Source organism: Zosterops lateralis (genome assembly GCF_965231275.1).
Source record: "Zosterops lateralis genome assembly, chromosome: 15".
NCBI lineage: Eukaryota > Metazoa > Chordata > Aves > Passeriformes > Zosteropidae > Zosterops > Zosterops lateralis.
The window spans coordinates 10,119,747-10,127,984 of NC_139775.1; positions in this window are offsets into that span (position 1 = coordinate 10,119,747).

Consider the following 8,238-nt stretch of genomic DNA (forward strand, 5'->3'; position numbering starts at 1 on the left):
ATCTTGTCAGGAGTAGCAATAGTATCTCATGGGTAGTGAAAGCACTGAAATGGAATTAGGTTCACTTTGATTGCCATACTCTAATTATTAATAGCTGTTATACACTTGTGTCTGGTTAATAAGGGAGCTAAAGGGAAAGAGGGTGATGGTCGTTCTGCCATCCTGATGCAGATGGAAAGAAGGAAAACATAACCTAGTTCACATATACCTTGGATCATCTGGAATTAATCTATTTGTAAAAGTTTAAAAATATTAGAAAAGAGCATGGGTGATATAGAAGAGAACAATGTTTTGCAGCCAGGTAGCTATAAGTTGCCCTTGCTGCTGTGTAAGTGCTTCAGATAACCACAGCTAAAAAAGCATTGAATGTGCTTGTACAGAAGCAAAGACAAGCAGGTTTTTCTCTTTTTTTCAGGTCAGTGGTCCCCAGAATAGTAATGTATGGTTAAACACACAGTCTCAATTCCAGAAGGATGATATTGCAGCTTCAATGTCTGACATTGAATTCTAGCCTCAAATAAACAAGTTCTAGCCTCCACATAAGGCTTGAACTGGAATAAATGCAATATTTTGCTCTATACCGTGCATTCAGAACCTGAAAATTGATTAATTATAAAGACATAAGCTTTCATTTCTTAGAATGCTCATTGTAGGGCACTGAGAATAAAAATGAAATGTGTCAGCAGGAGCTTAACCAATTTGCCCATTTTAATTCCATTTTCTTGGAATATTTATATAATGGAATATTTAATATAATGGGTATATTTCACATTCATAACTAATCTAAAAAATATCGACAGGCTGACATTTAATTAAAAGGTATGTCACATTCCTCTGCATGGGCAAATGAGATGCTGATTTCATGCTGATTTAACATTGCTCTTTTAGGCCACTCTTGCAGCTGACATTTGTGTCTTTCCTCTGGGTATCCAAACCCAGTGTCTGAATTAATCAGCAATGGCTGGACATTGAGTGGTTTGGGCATTCTGGAACAAATTATACATATTCCAACTCAGAAAGAAATAAATAAATAGGAAATGTATTAATACTATCATATACAGTTAGGGTCCACACCTACTGATTTATAGAAGATAAAATAGAATACATAGTTTTCTAGACCAGCTTTTCATCTAATTTTTCAGGTTCTCAGGATAGGCAGCACACTGATACTGCTACCAGCAGTCTCCAGTAACTTCATGGTGCAGTATAATTTCAAATAAGATGGAATACCACAGAGAATATTGTGTGCCTGAGTAAAAGATTTTTTTCTAATGGGGATTTCTATTACACAATGTGTAAATCTCTCTGGGCTTGAAATGAAGAGGGGACATTACACAGACATGTAGCTCTCACTTTAGAGCTGGAATAATTAATGCAGATTATATTTTTTACATGTGTGTGTGTGATATAAGGTGTTTGGGAGGACTGGGGGCAGGGTGAGTTTTTTGGGTTATATTATTTTTAATGAACAATTTGTATAACTCCCACCTTTGCACCTGGGTGATTTTTAAATTGACTAATTTTTCCCTCTCTTTTATCATCAATCACTAATAAAAAAATGGACTGTCCATTAAATTTGCTCAAAACACAATCCCATAATAATCATCTGCAAGAGAAGAAATTCTGTGTTCTGTTCTTATTGATTCACCTCATCTTGCAACTGTGGACGTGGCTTTCCCATGTAATTTGCTGGAGGTCACCTTTGTGGGCTGAGTAACAGCAATTAATCTCATTTTGTCAGTGGCAGCTCTGTGCAGTGCGATTGGAATTTGTTACAGAACAATTCGGTAAAGGAAGTAGGAAACAAAACTTGGCTACTCAGACTAGCAACATTTAACCCATGAGCTGTCCCCTCACCCAGCCTTCTTATTCTCAAGGACTTAGGGGGGGTTCAGGTGTTTTCCCCAAGCCTGGAAGCAGACCTGGTGCATGCTTAGGAGCACTTCCTGGCTGGGATAAAGCACAGGAATCCACAGTAAGAGTTGGAGGAGTTACAGTTGTATGCAATTGTATTTCTTCACTCTCACAAAGAGAGTCTGCTTTACCTTGTGTAAAATGAAATTTAGCCCCAAGTTTCCACAGTCTCTTTAGTTTAAATGTTAAAAAGAAAATGCCTCTAGTGCATATCTGGTTCTCTTACTGCACTTCTGAGCACTTTCACAAGTTCTGCAGAGCTGTTAACCTTAAAATAAATTTCTTCTAAGTGTCATTTCCACCTCACACTCACGACCAGCCAGTTCACAGCTCAGAGCACTGCCTGTTCACTGGTCCACTGTAACTTCTGAGTGTCTCTGAGCTGAGCTGAGAGATGCCCTTGTTGGCATTAGTTGGAACCCTCTCCTTTCACTCCCAACAGTGGATCACCCAGGTGATTTCTGCTCAAAACTTCAGCTGTGGCAGCTGGAGGAAGCAGCACTGACACCGAACAACCCTTGCCCTGCAGCACATGGGAGAGTCTCTGCTCTTTTCTATGGAATGATCTAGAGCAAACAGAAATGTGATGTCAGCATTAGAAAGGGACCTTGTTTTGTGGGAGCAGTGTTATTGCACCTGTTGTATTTGCTGCACTTCTAATTCCATGGATTTTAGTCACTTCACATATACATTGCTGAAAATATCTCCTGAGTGACACCTCAAACCCCTGTTGGCCTCTGAGACTTCTAATATAGTTGCCCATTGTAACAGGAATTTTTCACTCCCTTGGAAGTTTGCCTATAAGACACAGACCAAACACCTTTCAGTTTTCTGGAGAGCCACCAAGGGGCAGTTTCCTTCACAGTGCTCAAAAGCAGATGGGTAGGAAAGCCTGCCCAATTGTCTTAGTTTAGGCTAATTCCAGTTTGCAATGACAAGGTCAGTCTGAAGCGGGGGAAAATGAACATTGAGGGATTTTATTTTTAATCTGAACAGACCTGTGAGGGCTCTGAGAATTTGATGCCTTCCAGTTATCAGGTATGTAAGGATAAATTCTAGACTGTTATTCATTTTATCTTCCTATGAAGCACTGTTGCCTTCACTCTGAGTTTTTCAGGTTTAGTCAGTCCTTTACACTTCAGCCCTTTCCACTCTTGCCTGCTTCTCCTAGGCAGTCGGCTGGTATGAAACAGATGTTTGGTAAGGTTGTAATATTTCTCCCTGCAATGCCTTTGCCTCTTGTGTTTAACTTAACTTGGTTCCAGCCACGTGAAATCTCAAAGAGAAAAACTAGTTTCCCTGAATAACAGACATTTTCTGTTTTCCATCTGAACTGAGGTCTGCTTATCTCTGAGGAAAGCAGATTCTTGGATTATATAAGCAAACCGAGAAAATAATTACAGACAGGTTTTCTCCTGTATTTGCCTAGAAGGATAAAGAAATTATGAAGGATAATTACCATGAAGGTTTTTTGCCCCACAGATGTTACAAAGCACATTTCTGTCAATCCCTTCTGGATACAGTGCCTGCCATCTTGTGGACAAGTCACACTATGTCTGAATCCTTAAGACAAATATTTGAAGACCATAATATTTTGTGTGTGTGATAAAATTGCTTAATTGCTTGTAGCTCAATGCAAACAATTTTTCTTCTTGGGGACTTATTTTTTAGTTGAAGTTACTTGAGTTTGTTTGGTTCTCTTACTTTTGAGGATGCTTTATTTCCTCTGCTCCACTTGTTATCAGCTGTAAAACTATCAAATGTAAAATTCTCTGCAGTTTTCTATTTAATTAAGTTTAAATCAATTACCAAAAAAGTTCATCTAGGAACCCGTCAGAAGTAATTCTGAGAAATCTGTCAATTGCTACCTGCCAACAATAAGGAGAAAATAGTTTTAGAAATTCCCTTGCTTCAAATCTGAAAACAAAAACACTCTTCTTATTATAGACATAAACAACTTGTACAAATACTTATATTTGAAAGTAAGATATCTATATTCTTTATTGATCTATACTAGCTTGATTCTTTCTTAGTAGAAGGCAAATGACAACTCTTTTGTTATTCTTTAATGAGAGAAAAATCCTTTTCAAATGCAATACGGATTCATTTTAAGGGGAACCTCTAATCCCCCCAGTATTTGTGAAAATATGCTTGCTGAATGAGATAATTTCCCTTTTGTAAAAGTCCTGTAGAGACAACCTACTGCCTGTTTTGCTAAAATTTATGGTAAATGTTCCCCAAAACAAATATGTAAAACTTTCTAAAAATGGTTACAATGTGATGTTTTTGCTGTTACATTGAAAGTACAGTTCTAACAAGAAACAGCTTCAACTCTTGGTCTGACTAAAAATCTAACTTGGACTCAATTTTTTGTTTAAAATAAAAAAGGCTGTAATTTAAATTTGATTTCATTAATAAAAGTTAGTGGACGAATTGTCACTGTGGCACTCTCATCTGATTAAACAAACATTAGGGTTCATTGTGCTGGTAGTTGTGTCTGCCCTAAAGGTGGGCAGAGCCTTTCCTGGCTTTAGGGCAGATGTTCTTGATTGCTCCTGCAGAAATACTGGAAAGGTGGCCTTCACCGAGCTCTCCCACCCCCCAGGTGTAACAGAATTAGTGCCACAGGGCTGGCAGCTCCTTAGAATAGATTTGTGAGGGAACTCGGGAGTGCTGAAAGCTATCAAGGAAGTGGCAAAGCAGCTGGCTCAGATACACAAATGAGGGTTAGTAAGCTGCTCAGAGAACTGATGACTTACTAAACAATCATCTGGGACTAAACCCAAGTGTTGCAAGTGTTTGAAGGTTCTAAAATAGCTGGCTCTAATGACAATTAATGAGGTCGTGCACAGTGTGATAATCATAAGGAACTGTGTTTGCTTACCAGTGCTGGACAGTTATTTATGAGCTGGACTAAACCGAGCCATGAATTTGCAGAGAAGCAGTTTATTTTTAGTTCCTGTAGATTCTGTTGTGATTGTGTCACAGAACACATGATTTTGCTGCTGGGCAAATTCAGGAGGAGCTGTGCATACAATCAAGACTTGCAGAATCTCTGAGCCCAGCAGATCAGCCAGCTCTCACAGCCTAGTTCACTTATCTTTATTACTAGTCTTTGTAAATGTAATCAATTGTTTACTGATTGCTTTGTCATAAAGGATCAGTCTGAAAAGACAAAGGTTTTATTTCAAGCGAGGAGTGTCCTAAACCTTTGGCATCCAGTGTAACAAGCCACTCAAGGCTGCACAAAAATTTGGAGAAGTTTTTTTCTTACTGTGAAGCAATGGCTGATGAGATTGCATTGCACCATGATTAATCATTTGTCTGGTAAACGGCTCTGTTCACACTACCGTTGCTATTTTAGCTCTGTAGCTACGACATTTGTGCCCAGATGATAAGCTTCCTGTCTTGCTGCTTCCTACAGACCACCAGTTTCAAGTGACAAGATATGACATACAATGTCTGAGTTTCTGAAACAGGAACTGACCCCTTCCATGGTGGACTTGAGAGAGTCACTGAAGTGACTTCAGTGAAGGCAGTCCTGCCAGAGGTGTGGAACTGAAATGCTAAACGTGATGTCAAAGCTATCCTTAAATCATGTAACCTAAGTAAAGAACCCTAGAAATTATAAACCAATACACAATTCAATATCAATAAGTCATAAAGTAACAGCAGCATAAGAAAATAAATGATTATTAGCATTTGCACATAATGTATGAGGGATGCTAGAAACAGATGTTAAGAAAAGTGGATATTGGAGGCCTGAAGAAAAGCATTATTGGATAACTTTAGTAATATGGTCTCAATTTTTATACATGTTTCTGTATTTCTTGCCTATATCCCAACTAGATCACAATAATTCTGGTGTCCAGATGACAGCTGCGTGAATATTCTATCAGAATTTTGCACAAGAGAATACTGATCATTCCTTATTCACTTTAGATCCACAGAGTTGGATCAAAGCCCTTAATGAAAAAGTGTCTGGCTGCTGCCTCAAGCAAAATAGCAGGAAGCTTCACTTGAAGATTTAGAACAGTGATTTGAGTGGTCAGATACAAGAGCTGGCAAGGCTGATTTATGCCAAGGTTATACCACAGCTTGGCCAAACAGCAGGCCAGGCATTATTCTGGAGGAAGGGATTTTTGCACCACTTCATTCAGCAATGACATCAGAGCAGTGGAAATCATGTTTCAGTTCTGTCTACAGGAAAAATAATCAGGCCATTTTATTTTTAAAATCACATCCTTCCTGTGCCCTGTCAAGGGAGTAGGAAGATGAATTTGAAGGGTAAATGGTTGGAGAATCATAATTTTTCCTCTCTGTTTTGTCATGGCATTAATAGATAATCCATCAAATAATGGATGACTTAATCAGAACAGACCTGCTGTTTTTAAAGGTGAAGCTTTTCTATCATAACCATTTATTTTTGGTTGTTCATACTAGGAGAACCATTACTGGCAGTGAGTAGTTATTCTCCATGTAATTCTTTACATGAAGTGCCAAGTGTTCTGAGATAAAGAAATCTATCATTACCTCTTTTGACACCACACTTCAGTCTCACTCTCTAGGAGAGATAATATGATTTACATACTTAAATATTTTGCTGTACAGTGTGTTGCAGTCTGGCAGCTGTTATTAGTTGTTATGATGATCAAATAACACTGAGCTATTTGTTGGTAATTAAGAAGGAAACAATACTAGAAGGACAGCAAAGTACTAATATTTAGGTTTGGATTAATTTCACAATTCTGGCAATCCATTGCATTCCTGGGGGGTCATTTGCAGTTTTAGACTTGACATACCGCTCCTGTTCAACAAGGTAAATCCATTAATCTTCCAGTCTTTCATAAGCATATTACCCCACATACTACCAACTTTTGCAGATGAAATAAATGGGTCAGGAAAGCTCAGCTTCAAGCCTGGCTCACCAGAGAGCACTGGGCAGATGTATCTGAGTGGCTGTTGTGAAGGGTATTTATCTTCACTAAGTAGTTTCTGAAAGGGAGAGTGTATATGTGGTCTATTCTATTCTTTCTCTCTCTCTCTCTCTTTTTTTTTTTTTTTTTAATTATTTTTTCCCTGCTCCCTCTATCACACAATTTATTTGGGGATAGTCTAAGTTGAAGTTATTAACTTCAACTTTTTCCCTGCTCCCTCTATCACACAATTTATTTGGGGATAGTCTAAGTTGAAGTTATCAACTCCTAAATGAACACTGTAAAGCCTCTATCACAGCTTTTTTAAGCCAAGTGTGGAAACCAGCATTCAAGGCAACCCACCTCCTGGCAGGTTTGACCCCAGGCTCTGCTCTTGTTCACACAAACAAACTGGACCACACTTTCCCATGAATTTGGCACCCCTAATGTCAGGCTGTTTGACAACAGCACAGGGTAGGGTTGGTTACACTGAACAGAGTTCACCCAGGCAGAAACAATACAGCAGTGTTACCTAGGCCTGCCTCTGCAAGCTGTTAATGAGGGAGAAGTTGGCTCTGAAGTGTTTTGTGATCTGGAGTTCTGCAGTAATAATACAGGAGAGGAAGTATATTATGGTGTACTTAGCTTTAATTATTGCAGAAGGTTTTATGTGCACTCATTCAGAAGCAGCCTAGAGGATAAACTCTATTGTCTGCATAGTGCAATTGGAAAGTGCTGAAGAGTGGGTCTGGAAGCTGAAGAAACCCTTAAATTCTGAGCTCAACAAAACCCCTAAGCTCAAGTGATGCCTTTAGCTATTGCTCCTCTGCCCAGAAGGGTTGGAGATGACCATGTGGAAGTTGAAATTAATTTATCCTGCACCAGTATCACCAGTGCTTTGATATGTCAGCAGTGTAAACATGCATCTCACACTTAAGTGTGGGATCTTCTCGTCATCTTTGAGGCTTCTCATGTGAACATCAACACTTGTATCATTGTACTAACTGCTGAAATTGTGTTGGAGTTTTTGTTTTGTTTGCTTAGCAGCTTGAATCAGCTATTGCAGCAGCAAAGGAAAAAACATTCTTTCAGATTATTTGGCTTAATGTATTTACCTTGCTTCTCTTTAAATCTGTCTTTGTACATTGATTATTGATCTGAAACTGCATTCTGGAACAACTCCATCAATATCTAGTATTGCTGAAATGATCAAAAGTCATAGAAATTCTTATCTAGCTTCAACAAATCAGTATATGCAAAATGACATACACACATAAAAAAGATTTATTTATATGTGGCCAAGTCCTGCAATTTCCAGACAGGAGAAATACAAGGTGAGATTAAATTTTACTTGTTTTACACATGTTATTGAGAACATATTATAGTATGTAAAATATGGCTAACGGGC